The sequence below is a fragment of the Danaus plexippus genome, chromosome 10 (genome assembly GCF_018135715.1).
Source record: "Danaus plexippus chromosome 10, MEX_DaPlex, whole genome shotgun sequence".
Classification (NCBI taxonomy): domain Eukaryota; kingdom Metazoa; phylum Arthropoda; class Insecta; order Lepidoptera; family Nymphalidae; genus Danaus; species Danaus plexippus.
Window position 1 is genome coordinate 8,248,943 of NC_083543.1, and position 13,495 is coordinate 8,262,437.

The window sequence follows — 13,495 nt, forward strand, 5'->3', positions numbered from 1 at the left end:
GGCAGATTTCATGTCGGTCGCCGTCATCAGTATGAGAGACACTCGCTGCAACTACAAACGCACCGACATCGCTAATTATGTTAAGATCGGTTACAATTTATATTTTATTAACGCGACCGCTGAATAACCAACTGGCCAGGTTGTGTGAAGGAATGTCTTCATTAATTAAAACCGTAACTTGCATATGACCAATAACCAACAAAGATGCTCGCATATATTTAACGGAAGGTAGAAATATGTTTGAAACACGTCGAATCTATCAGTCGTGGTACAAATATTTTTTGGGATAATTATAGTTGAAAGCTCTTGTTTCACGTTTACTTAACAGTATAAGTGAATTCGCAATTCACTGACTGGATTTAACGTTAGATCTTTGAGTCTCTATAGGTGATTTTCTTTCTGGGAAGCAATTCCTCCGTGCTATATATTGCAAAGCAGTATTCCTTAAATTAGTGTCAAAAACAAAAAACCTTGAAGGTGCCCAAAAAATGTTGTTTGAAACTACAACAGCATTAAGCTAAATTAAGTTTCGTAACGTAACCGTAGACTTTGTTAATGGAAGATTATGCCAACTTCTACGCAGTTTTCTTCCTCAAAATAGAATAATATTTCTGATGGTTTAGAAGGAGATAGAAATCTGTATGTATGTATCGGAACATTCCTGTAACTTATCCGAAACAGACATATAAATTAAAGCGTGAATATTATTAAGTCCAGATCATATAAAAATACTTTCTTTTTCAAAAATTTAAGTTCCTGGTGTTCTTCAGAGTGTACCATATTCTCTTCGAATTGATTACACCTTTTGGAAGTACAGTTGCCGACATCTTGTACATTAATTTTATCGATTGAGAAAGACGTAAGAAGCAGTAAATTGTGGAGAATACCGTCACCTGATTTGAACAGTAGGGTGATGTAGGGGTTTTGGAGTCATGTGATCTGGTGTTCTGCTCATACATTTCAATAAGAATCCAAAAAAATTGCTAAAAAAAAGAAATAAAAATTAAAAATTTTCGATACCCTCACTGAGCGAAGGAGATACAAACGTATACTTCAGGTTCCATGACATGAACTGATACCTTGGTCTCCTCACGCGAACTACGAGCTGCAATCTCATAGCATCGTTATTATAGGCTCGGCTGCACAACTTTCGTTTTTCCAGCGATATTTCAAAGAAAGATCTAGATATAGGCTGCTGTATTAATAACAATAGGGACACAGATCGCTAATTATGTAAAATGATTTGCGGAATGTACGTTAAGTAAGCAGCGATAGAGTGAGACGAAACATCTAGCGCCTCATCTGCCGCGCTTAATCGGGTCGACCGTTCAATGTCAAATACGTCACCAAACGCCCAAGTTACTAGACACAGCGAGCGGTTGTTTTGAAAATCGCCAGTTAATTAAACCTCATGCACTGTTACAATAATAAGGTATTACCCCTGACCACATTATCGTTACAAGAATCTCTTTGTCATTAAATTAAGTTTGTTTTGTTTAACAATCAAGATATGTTTTTAATACGACGTTTGATTGCATTCAGATATCAACACTTCTAACATGTAGCTTAGGATTTAAAAAAAAAACTGACTAACACAAACGAGGTAGTAGAATATTACGTAAACAGCGCAATTTAACGTTGAACGTAACTAATAAGCTTCTGGTTACATAATCAGCGTAAAAAATTACGTTTTTTCTATATATACTTGACGATGGAGTATTATTTGAAGGTGAGAACATTGTTATCAAACCATTATATACTTTAATACCACTTACAAAATTAACGTAATTATTACGAATACATCTAAAATTACACATCAAATAGCCCAAAGACGCGAACTCGAAACAAAAGTCACTTTGGAGCGATTTGTTTATGTTTGTCGTCTGCAAATAAATTCAACCTCGCGCTGGCATTGTTAAATATGACGATTACGAGGAACGGATACGAGCGATACTGATCTGTACACGCGGAAAAATATATGAAGTGAAACGCTTCTCAAATAAAATGTATAACATAGATCATTCGTTCATTTATACGTAGGATTTACGTTTCAGATTACCTTGAAACGAAGGCGCATTGTTGGCCTAAAAAACGAACTAATCAATTACACTGTGTATGGTTCATGTATCGGTATAATATGTTTCGTTGACAGCTATTTTTTTGACAATTTTTAAAGTGTTTTGTCTTCCTGAAGTTGATTACTATCTGTTATCCGGCCTCGTTACCTTAGCTAATGTGTTTAGTTGACATTTTAAGTAATTATAAACACACCTCGATCCTACCACACGTTACTAGTTTAATAATTAATGTATAATATATTTAAGATTTCCTGCTCTTATACATCCGCTTGTTAATGTTTTTATATTTATTTAATTCTGTTTTTATCGAGATGACATCTGACAGGACAAAACTTATCATTAATGAAGTAAATATAGGAGATGTAATATATTTAAAAATTGCTTATGACAGATCGAGACAATATATATTTTTTTTCTATGCGAGCACCTGAAACTGTGTTATTAATATAATAAACACGACAATAAATTCATTGAAGTCAAGCGAGACATTTATTTTCTCGGTACATATTTTTACATTTTTATTAGAGCAATTATGGAAAAAAACGCATGAAAAAGAGACGTTCACTTAATAAAAGCTCTATATACGATACAAAAATATATTTAAAATTTGATCGCTTTAAAACTAATATAATGTTGTTATAGCGGCTCATGGATCAATGTTTTAATTAATGTCGCCGCTGACATTATCAATCATAGTTTACAAATTTAAACGTTGTCTATTGAACGGCGTCGAACTACCGAGATATAGCAATTAAAACTAACAACATATTTGTCGAGTTGGACAACGAAAAAGGTTTTATATTTTTATAATAACAGCCCATTTATAGTGACCGCGGTGACGTTGGACGGAGAGCTTACTGTAATCCACGGTGTGCTATAGGTATAGAATGGGTGTTATAGTGTTATTTGGCGAACGGGGTTAGCGACGGTGTGTCGGTGTATCGGCCAGTCGGATTTGGAATATGTTGCACAAAGTTAGTGTCTTAACGACAGCATTCCATACATCGCTGTATGAGCGCTCGGAGGCCGAATTGAGGACAGGCCCGACCTAGGAATGATAAATGCCTCAATGCTAGACGGCAAGCGAAAGCCGATCAGCTCGGCCACTCTAAGTCCATCCCCGAAAACAAGCAGTACTACATTAAAACTTTTGCTTTTGATTGCTAAACTGCATTTCCCTCCTGATGGTGTGAGTTCTCGCGCCGTCCTCGAGAACACGTGATTCTTGCTCCTTACTCGTTGCTCGCTGTAACAACAATAACAAGCCGCTAACGTTAACGTAATGCTTACGTACGATAACACGTAAATACTAACTCTTATCGGGCTATACATATACATTATTTAAATTAAAATTCTGCGATCGCACACATGAACATGTATTAATTTATTTGGCTATTACGAAGTCTATATTCAACTATATATGACTATACATTTCAAAGGAGTCCCTTTTATAGCGGAGGTTGTCGAAGTTTCTCGTGTAGCAGTACGTCGATCGTTCCTGGGCGGGCCTGGGGCCGGCGCTGTTGACTATGGCGAAACGGGCAAAAAAGTTTCAAGGTAAGTAGTGCAATGGATGTGCCCGGAGCTCGTATATGGCAAGGTCGGTACTCGGCGGGTGCGCCGGCGCACGCGACATCCACGCAATCACTTTCACTACGCGTCTTACCAAACGCACGGATATTAACGACCTGGAAACGACACAAAAAACATAACAAGCGAGAGGGATTTATTCTCATTAAATAGTATGCTAATGTGTCTATCGATGTAATGATTTCCATATTATCTAGTGATTTTATGTCGACGTTTGATTGAATGTAATATTTAGAGGTGTATAAACGGTGTGGCGACAAAAATGTACGTTGGATTTCGTAAAATGTACTCACATGAACACTACTAGGAAACGATGTTTGGAACGATCTCTAACTCCAGCATCTAGATCCTCAGGATTATATAAAATATCATACCAATGTACAGTTTCAGAACTGTTTGTGTGACAGATACACTGACATAGTTTAAATTTATAGATTTTGATTTTTTATTAATAATTAATACTCTGTAAGTCTTAATCTCTCATAGTTTTTATTGTTACTAATGATTCGTTCTCCGAATTCATATTAGTGCTTACTGCTTAGTTAAGTTTGAGTTATCTTTGAAGTAAGCCGATATCAAATATCCTGTTTGGTGTGACGTCACTTCCAGTCGTAGTCCGCTATTCAAACTGTCGCTTCCTGTTCTCAGTGCGTTAAATTCGTTTCAGAGCGGAGTGTATTGTGCGAAGTGTTTCGTAACTCGGCTAAGATCACGTAATCACTGTTTCAAACAAACACACAGCACCCGCCCGCCCGCCGCCGCCCGCCGCCCGCCGCCTTCTACAGGGTCCCCACTCGCTGTGATTATCAAATACAATTCGGCATTAAATTGTTTTAACAACTTCCACGGTTACTCTTCAATGTTTACAAGACTTTCATAAAAGAATGTAATTAAGAAGAAACTTTCATCAGCTCGTAAAATCTGACAATAAGATAACAAGCTAAATCTAAATACATAAGAATAGAATACAAATATCTTCTTATATAAAGAGGTGACTGATAAGGGATGTCTGTTTGTGTACATAATAATACTATGTTACATACAGACAAAACTGAAGAATTATATATTGAACTGCATCAATGACTTTGTATTGAGGCAACAGTCATAGTACATTTAGCTATAATATAAAATATAAATGCAGAAGTTTGTGAGGCTTTGCGTATTTATTACACTCGTTCAGGCATAAATTACTTAAACGATTTTGATGAAATTTTACAGTAACGATGTTTATACAACAGATTCTAAAGACGGCTTTACTTTATCCTGAAATTCAATGTTCAATTCAACTACCTCAAGACCGAGACATAACTATAGACTATAGATGTCGCTGATTATTGGTTATCTATTGTTTATTCCGAATACCTTGTAGAAGACGTCACACTAACACTAGTATTTAAGAAACAATAAAACTAATATTTTTCGAATTTTTTCGTCTGTCCATGATCACGATTGCTGAAAAGTAACAGAAACGTCGGGATTATGTAATTAAAATAATAAAAATCCGCGTAGCAAAGCCCGAAAAAATATTCGTTTTATTTTAACGAATACTCGCGAAGTCTTAGACCTCATTAAAAACAAATTGGCAAAATATATTGTATAAAAAATATTAGTCCTTATAAGTATGCTAAAGATATCTTACAACAAAAAAAGAAAACGATTTATTTAATATGTTTTATTTTAAACTTTATTTATATCACAGAAAGATTTAATTAGTACGATAACTGTCTTTCGTCCGTAAATGAAATAATTGTCAATTTGTCTGTACATAGTTATTATAAATCAAATAGCTATAAACATTTTCCCAGAACATCAGAAAGTTTAAAAAGGCACAAATATACTAAAGATATATATCCTTAGAAAGGAAGTTTTTGACGCATCCACATATGAAATTAATTAAACAAACATATAAAAATATTTCAAATAATTACTTTAAATTATATCGATCACGAGTTGAAAAGGTTACTCGGCGCGGAATCGAGCGAATGTTCCTTTCGCAGACGCATAAAGCTATCTTCTATCAGTTAAAAAATATGCTTAAATTAGTCATAAAAGCTCTGGAAACCAGCCAATACTAAGGATACGTTATACTTTACACAAATTCGTACGTTATAAGAATATTTAAAATATAACTCATTTAAATAGGACGTCCCAGAAAAGGGCGACTTTTTTAAATTAAGCCGGACTTGTCATATTTCTAATATATTTCCTATACTATGATATTTTATTTTGTTGATTTAATTTGTTATTTGACATACAACTATATTAAGTAAATGAACAAAGTTCATGTATTTATTTAACATAAAAAATCAATAAAAATTTGATAATTAATTTGATTCGTCATACAAGGAAATCTATTTAGCAATGAATGTGTGTATGTATGTTCCACACGAGTTCCATGATAAGTAGGCTTCAACAGAAATCCCAACAGCGCTTCACTCGTCACAGCCCGCTGTACGGAGGGTACCGCTGGTGACTGGTGAGTCACGGTGATCCCAAAAAATTCCAACTAAGCGAATGACTTCATGCGACGGGTCATCCAAATGTTGCTCGTGTCGACACTTCCCAGCCTTTGTTTATACCTTGTGCTAAGTTAAGCAGATTACGCCTCACTTTAAATAAAGATGATTTATAACAAACATTATCATACGATTTAAAACTTTACCAATTTCATGTTTTTTTAAACGCTCTTTCAATCCCGACGCGTTCACACGAATGATCTTAAAATTCGCATAATATAACGGCGATGAATATTAATTTTTGTTATGTATTTAAGCCATTCTAATTCAAGCGGACACCTCACCCTGAATAATACTCTGCCATCGATACCTCACCTGCCTCTGTAAAATAATACTTAGCAATATTTGAATGTTAAGTGTGTAAGGCCTCCGACGTCAATGTCATTTTTTACAAAAATATTCACAACCGAGAGTCTTATTTTTACAGCCACAATTATATTTTATATTATAATAGGAGGAATCTGTTGTTGTTTTTTTTTTTTTTTTAAATTTTATATATATTTTTTGCTACGGTAGGTAAAGGTGGCGGAGTATCAACCTTGGTGTGTTTTTATCAACACGACATCTTGCTATTTCGTTAAATCATTTCGGAGCAAGTAGACTAGATTGGTAGTCCTTATAATTAAGACGGACAAAGCGATGTTTATGTATAGTATCCATTGAAACCAGCGAGTGCCTGTGGTATGTGTGCTATACAATACGAAATTAATGTTAATATCGGAATCATGAGACGTCTCGTCGCATGGAGCATGAATCAATGACGCTAGGTATGTACCTACATACGCATCTCACAATAGCACGCAAACAAAGGAAGCTGGTATTAATTAATGCAATCTAATATATGTGGAATGTGTCGATCGTGGCCCAGTCGGTTCTCAATGTGACCGCCGTCCGCCTGCATCAGGATGTGGCGTTACGGACAGTTCTACGAAACGTATCTGTCGATTTTGATTTGCATAATTTTATATTTTTATTAATATGATATATATTTTCAATGTCAATTATTAAGCAATCGAGAATTTTTGATATACTCTATTGTAAGCTTAAAGATATATAGAGTAATTCGTGAACGACGCAATGATATAATGGAATTTAAGTTAGTATTTAAAACAATACAAAAAATTTTAGTCCCGAGTCAAACCGATGCTAACTGGAGTCGGTTCACTTGAATATTGAGATAAGATCGCAGGAGAACTTTACACATATTGAAGGTACGTTATTGTCTGATGACGGAAGACGGAGCAAACAACATCATTATCAGACGCGACACACATCGCTATTGTTGTTAAGAAACAGTAAGATCGAGAGATATATTACTAAACTAGTAAAATGATTTGGATTTGGGAATTAAAGATAAAACTATCTGGATTATATTCAGTCATTATTAGCATTATTAGCTTGGGTGAAACATTGTAAGTTTGTTAAATGACTTGATATAACTCTGCTTGACCAAATATATAAAATATATATATATATATATATATATATATATATATATATATATATATATATATAAATAATATATATGGCAAACAAAGTTTTTGTGTCGTTCTGTCACAGGTAAGTGGTGACAATGATTAATAGTACAATAATAATTAATGGATATATCTTTAACTCCCAGCTGTTTCGAGGTCGACATATTCCGGCCAGGTCTATGCAAATGTAGATAACACTCACGCCCGCCACCGGACCGCCTCGCGATCTTGCAGCATCTGTCTTAATGGACCCACCGCTATTAATATTTAGCACATTCCATGCGAATTAAAAATAATAGTATGTAATATCTCAAGTCAGTGTATATGTGGAGCGAGGTGTAAATATATATTTCATTTAATATCTAAGACGCAATTAAAAGATGTTTGTCGTTTGAAAAACAGGAAACAATTATCGGCTTCGCGACTATGAAATTGTTGGTATTAATTGGTGATGTAAATGAGAGAATTGACATGGTCGCGGGCTGAGAGCTAGGGATGCGGTGGTACTGGGGAATATGACAGAGAGGGTTGTGGACTGAGGAGCTTCAGAAACATGCCGGGTTACAGGGCAGGGGCCTCGGAGGGGCGGGAAGGGTGAGGGGGGCAGGGCTCCCGCGCATGCTCCAACAGAATGGGGTTATCTCACCCACATTCCTGTCATCCGGAATTTCACTCACGTTGTCGCAATTGTAACTAATACACTGATTATATTTAGCCACGCTGTCGTATTAATGATATCACTGAATCTAATCATCCGTCCCGTGGACCCGACTCTCGCCGCTAACCAAACATTTCGATGGCAATTAGTAACGAATGTCGGCAACCAATTAAACTGGCACTATATTAACGTAACGCTAGCTCTAAGTTGTCAGTCACGTTCTTAACGTGAACTAGGCCGGGGATACTGTCCGAGAGGACCACACGCGCTCACATGTTTCACTATCTTACGGTGACTCCCAACATGTAACGAGAACTATCCGGTAATGCACGTCATTACTTCGCATTCATGAAATGAGTAAACAAAAACATAATTTAATTTCAAGAGTGATACAAAATGTAATATATATGTTAAATGATAGAAAATAATAAGAACACCATTTATAAATGAATAAAACGAGACGATGCTCAAGTGTTCTCATATCAACGTATCGGAATTCGGTTTGACGAACAGAGACAAAGAATTGCCAATTATTTCACCTGCACCCGCGCAGCTGAGACGGACACTCTTTTATTTATTACGACGACCATACTTTTATTGGTCACCTTACACACAGTCGAGGCTCCTTCGCGAACGAATTACTGCCTCAAGACGCATTTTATTGAACGTCTAAACACTTCATTCGGTTCGACATTATACGATCATATAACCAGCTGTTTATATTCTGGCTATACAGCAATATGTAATATCTCAATTGCAATGTATTGAATACGACTGCACAAGACAAAGCGGAAGCGTTAATACTGTACTGCAAGTCCTTGTCGGAGTGTCGCAAGAACGCAGCATTGGTCGCTTGTGTAACACGAACCGAATCATTAATCTAAATGAGACTACAATACTACAGACTCGGTCTAGCTTTAATTGGAAGGAAAAGGTATTTCGTGTATATAGAATTATTAATTTTTAATTGAGATCCATCGGGTATCACAAACAAAAACGACTACGAGTCGAACGCTCCGTACAAAATTTCTTTTCACTTATTAAAAATAAAAGCACTCTTCTGATAATTCGATCACGCCATCGTCTGAGTGAAAATCTTTAAGGATATTTTATGTTAACATTAAAAGCGATCATGAATTATATTCAACCCAATATCAAAATCATAAGGATCTGCTTTAAGAAAATAACAAAAAAAATATATATCCGAAACGAGCAACGGCCAAGATGCGTCGACACGGTTCATCGACCCCACGATAATTCTCGAAATTCACCGCAGATTCCACGCTCTCTATGTTGTATAATTGTAAGTGGTCCACTGACAACCTTCAAGTGAAACATTCCCTCGGAGACGAGCGTTTTAGCTCTTTTTCTTGTACAGTTTACATGAGACCGACGCCTCTGAAGTGACTAGCGTCAGGATTAAATTAGCCAGCGGGCGCCTGACACCAGCAGAAATTAAACTGGTCTATTTAAACTTTAAGTAACATCGAAATATCATAAGACCATCAACCGGCCGATGTGAATGTTAGACACGAGACACACAATCCATCTCTTAGACACAATACAAACCAGTGAACCGTTAAATTTAGCATCACAAATTCATCAACAGTTATTTATAAACAGATATAAGTAGAATTGACAGACGGGGGGCTTCAGATATGACAATGAGCTGAGAAAGGACAAAAAACTTAAACGTCCACAGAGACGTGGCCATTTTAGGGTTGGAACGATGTTAGCGACTCGTTCATCATTTTGAAACAAATGTCGCGTGATATATAATAGTATCATAAAATTTAATGTTAAACGCTCATTAAACGTTCGGTTAACAATCGGTACGAGTGTCGTTTAACGTACGGGCCGTATTCATTTGGAGTTTAAAAGTTAATTAACGGGCGCGTAGCTATGTGATTGTTGATGCTCGCAGATATTAATAGTGTGTACCACCGAAGCTGCAGCCCTCAGGAGCGATACAATGATGTTTAGTTGATTATAATTAGCCCTGCTCCCGACCCGACCGCGCAACTTAACAGGAAAAACTTATAAATAACACCTTTGACATATTTTATATCAAACGAAACGTTACTTATGCGAAGGTTTTTTAAGGCAAACATCAATAAGCATAAAACACTCTCAACATACGCGAATATAACAGGTGTGTCCGAATAATTTATAAATTTTTAACTTGCTTGACATATTAATATCTGCGAGGTATTTTTAGTTTAGGGTTTTTTTTAATCTGCATGAACGTATACAGATGATAGTGTAATTAGTTCGTATGTGTGCGTGGACGGCGGCGCGTGCGCAGGCAGATGCAACCAAGAACAACACCTTTGCATAAATTACTCCACTTACCTAGTGATACAGTCCTTTGTGATAAAAAATACTGCAGATACAAAGCTGTGACACACTCCGATGTACTGAATATAAGATTGCTCTGCAACAATTAATTCTACATAACAATGTTCCCTAATGATTTAATAAGATTCAAGTTTTTCATACAACCACTCGCAATAAATATTTTTTATATATAAATTACGTAATATAAGCGCGTTACCCAAGCCTTGGTGTTGCTCAAAAATAAAACTTTAATAATTACGTAACATTTATTAATTTAAAGTAAACGCAATTCAAATTATTTCGTATTCTATAAACAGAGACAACATGCTTTAAATACATTTATTAAAAACTATCCATAGATATTGCCCACGAGAGTCATTTTTAGATTAAGGACGAGCATTTTTATCTTAATAAAGACAGCTTCGAGGAAACAAACACTCCAATGAGCAGTGTCGGAGCAGTCGCTAAGAAAACTATTTATTACACTAAAATAAATCGAAACGTTTGTAATTTACGTCAGACGCGAGAAAATAATAAGGATTCGAGTCTATATATAGATGATTTGTAACGTGAATAGACTCGCCCACGTAACGTTCACCGTACACTGTAGAAACGTAAATCAACCGTCGGCTAATGTTCTCCACTAGTTAGGACTTAGGTGTTAGTATTCAAATGTATACTTCGATAACACCGCATATATGCGCTTAATATATTAATAAAACAACGAAACGAATTACACTACACTAACTTCTCAACCCTCGCGAGTCCTTTACGATTATAATTCGATGGATCCGACTAGTTATAACGTTACATATATGTTAGCAGCGTATCTAAACGCGCCAGTAAAGGGCAGAAGCGATATGTCGACACATGCCCGCACCGCATTGCGGCAATATTCCTCCTGTACATACATATTACGAGGCACACTCCACTCCCTTACAACGATTTATTAATAAACATAAAAACCAACGTCGATGTGGAACCAAAAATAAAGAAGACGTGTACATCCTCACCGTGCTCCACGTCTGTACGGAATTATCTAAAATAGTAGCAATTCTTACCATATATAGCTAATAGCACATCTCGTCATCGACTGTCATATTTTGCGAGGACAGTGTCTGTGTGAGCTGCCTCGAGCCCAGCTCCTCGTCGCCTCCTCCGTTCTATGCTCGCCGCTTCATTGAGCGTTCCATGTCCAGGGACATCTCTCGCCTGTTCCACGGTCTCTCGGTCCAGACGTCATCCCGTGCGGATGCTGCGGATGCGTGCGATTATAATTAGGATTGTATTTCTGATTCCGACGATGCTCACTGTCCGACACCGCTGAATTCCATTTGAGTCATTGTGCTCGTTCCGTAGCCTTTATTTTGGTAAAACACTTAACCGTTTCACGCGATTCATTGTTACATACGATGTGGCTTTGATAAATTTAAATCTTTACATTCATTTGTAATTAGAGGATCGTATAAGTACTGTTTGTTGTATTAAAATATTAGCGAATGTAATCCAAAGTTGCCAGAACAGGTTTCTCATAATAGACTTTACTTACACTTATCAAGAACGTATTTAAATTGTAAAGGTCTTTTACCTCATGTCTGTTCCGTTGTACTGATAACGACCAAAACCGAAACTAGTACGTCTAAAAACATACTTTCAGAATTTAAATTAACAGTGGCTCGTTACAGTTTAAATAAACATTAAAAATCATTAAATTAAAAAAAAATCACGGACTAATACATGTGGTGTTTTTATTAATTTCATCATTTAAAAAAAAATAAACAAACAAGGAAACTCCCAAAAAGGTTTTATATTTATCTAAAACAAATATTTGTAACTAACGGATAGGCTTCAACAGGTTTCGAATCATGAGCTTACTATCACATTAAGGGACAGAAATTAAATAGATTCTATATAAAGATATATATAACATAATTATATCGAAGGGAATAATATGAAGGGAAAATAATAACACGAAAATATGTACAAAAAATCTTAAATACTATATCAGTTACTAATAAAAAAATTAGTCTTGTCAACTGTTGTAAAAATAATTACAAATAAATAATAATTACTGTGTATGCGTCGGAGCGGTGAGTGGCCACGCGCTATCGACGACATATTTTCCGAGCGAAGCGCAAAACAGGTTTCCAAGGAGCTGCAACTTATGCCAACAGCGACTTGCTACACCAATATGTGTAACCCACTAGCGACCGCTCTAAATTGTCTCATTAAAATAACCAACGATTACGTTTACGTTTATATATAGACAAATTCACGATCACATTAAGTTTAGAATACTTTGGCGATTCATTTGTACGGTGGAAGATACTTCAGCTGCGAGTACAATGTTGACGTTACAGGAGAGTTATCACGAAAAAACTTAATGTCATCAAAATAGAATATCGATAAGGGGGATTGCTGTACACTCATGCTATACAAGACGTTACAGCGCCGACAAGTACCGTGAGTTACGATTATATTTATTAAGAAATCAAATAGATATCACTCGTAACTTTACAAATATAAAATAATATTTAATACTTTAACATCAGTAATATCATAAGTCAATCCTGATTGTACGTGGCACCGGCATTCTTACTATTCGCATTGCCAAACTATAAACGAGGCGTTAACCGTCTACACTCTAACCTTCGCGGTCGTTTTAACGTTGTTTATTGAATGAACGGGAAACGCTCCGCAAGTGACGATACAAACATGTACTAAGCATATCGATTTCGACTGTTACGTCTCACGCGCAACAAAGAGCACTCGTTAAATATAAACGGGTATTAAATATTAATTGAGGAAAAATATTATTTAAAACATACAAAGCCTATGTCG

The 13,495-nt window shown here is 36.0% G+C and overlaps 1 long non-coding RNA gene across 1 annotated transcript; it reads right to left on the reverse strand.

Annotated features, from left to right (window-relative positions):
• Window positions 1-7,713: 7,713 nt before the first annotated feature.
• LOC133318992 (uncharacterized) lies at window positions 7,714-13,495 on the reverse strand. Its single transcript, XR_009752708.1, has 3 exons — window positions 12,727-13,495; window positions 11,716-11,909; window positions 7,714-10,751 (listed from the first exon to the last, which is right to left on the reverse strand). It is a non-coding gene; the product is annotated as an uncharacterized LOC133318992 (long non-coding RNA).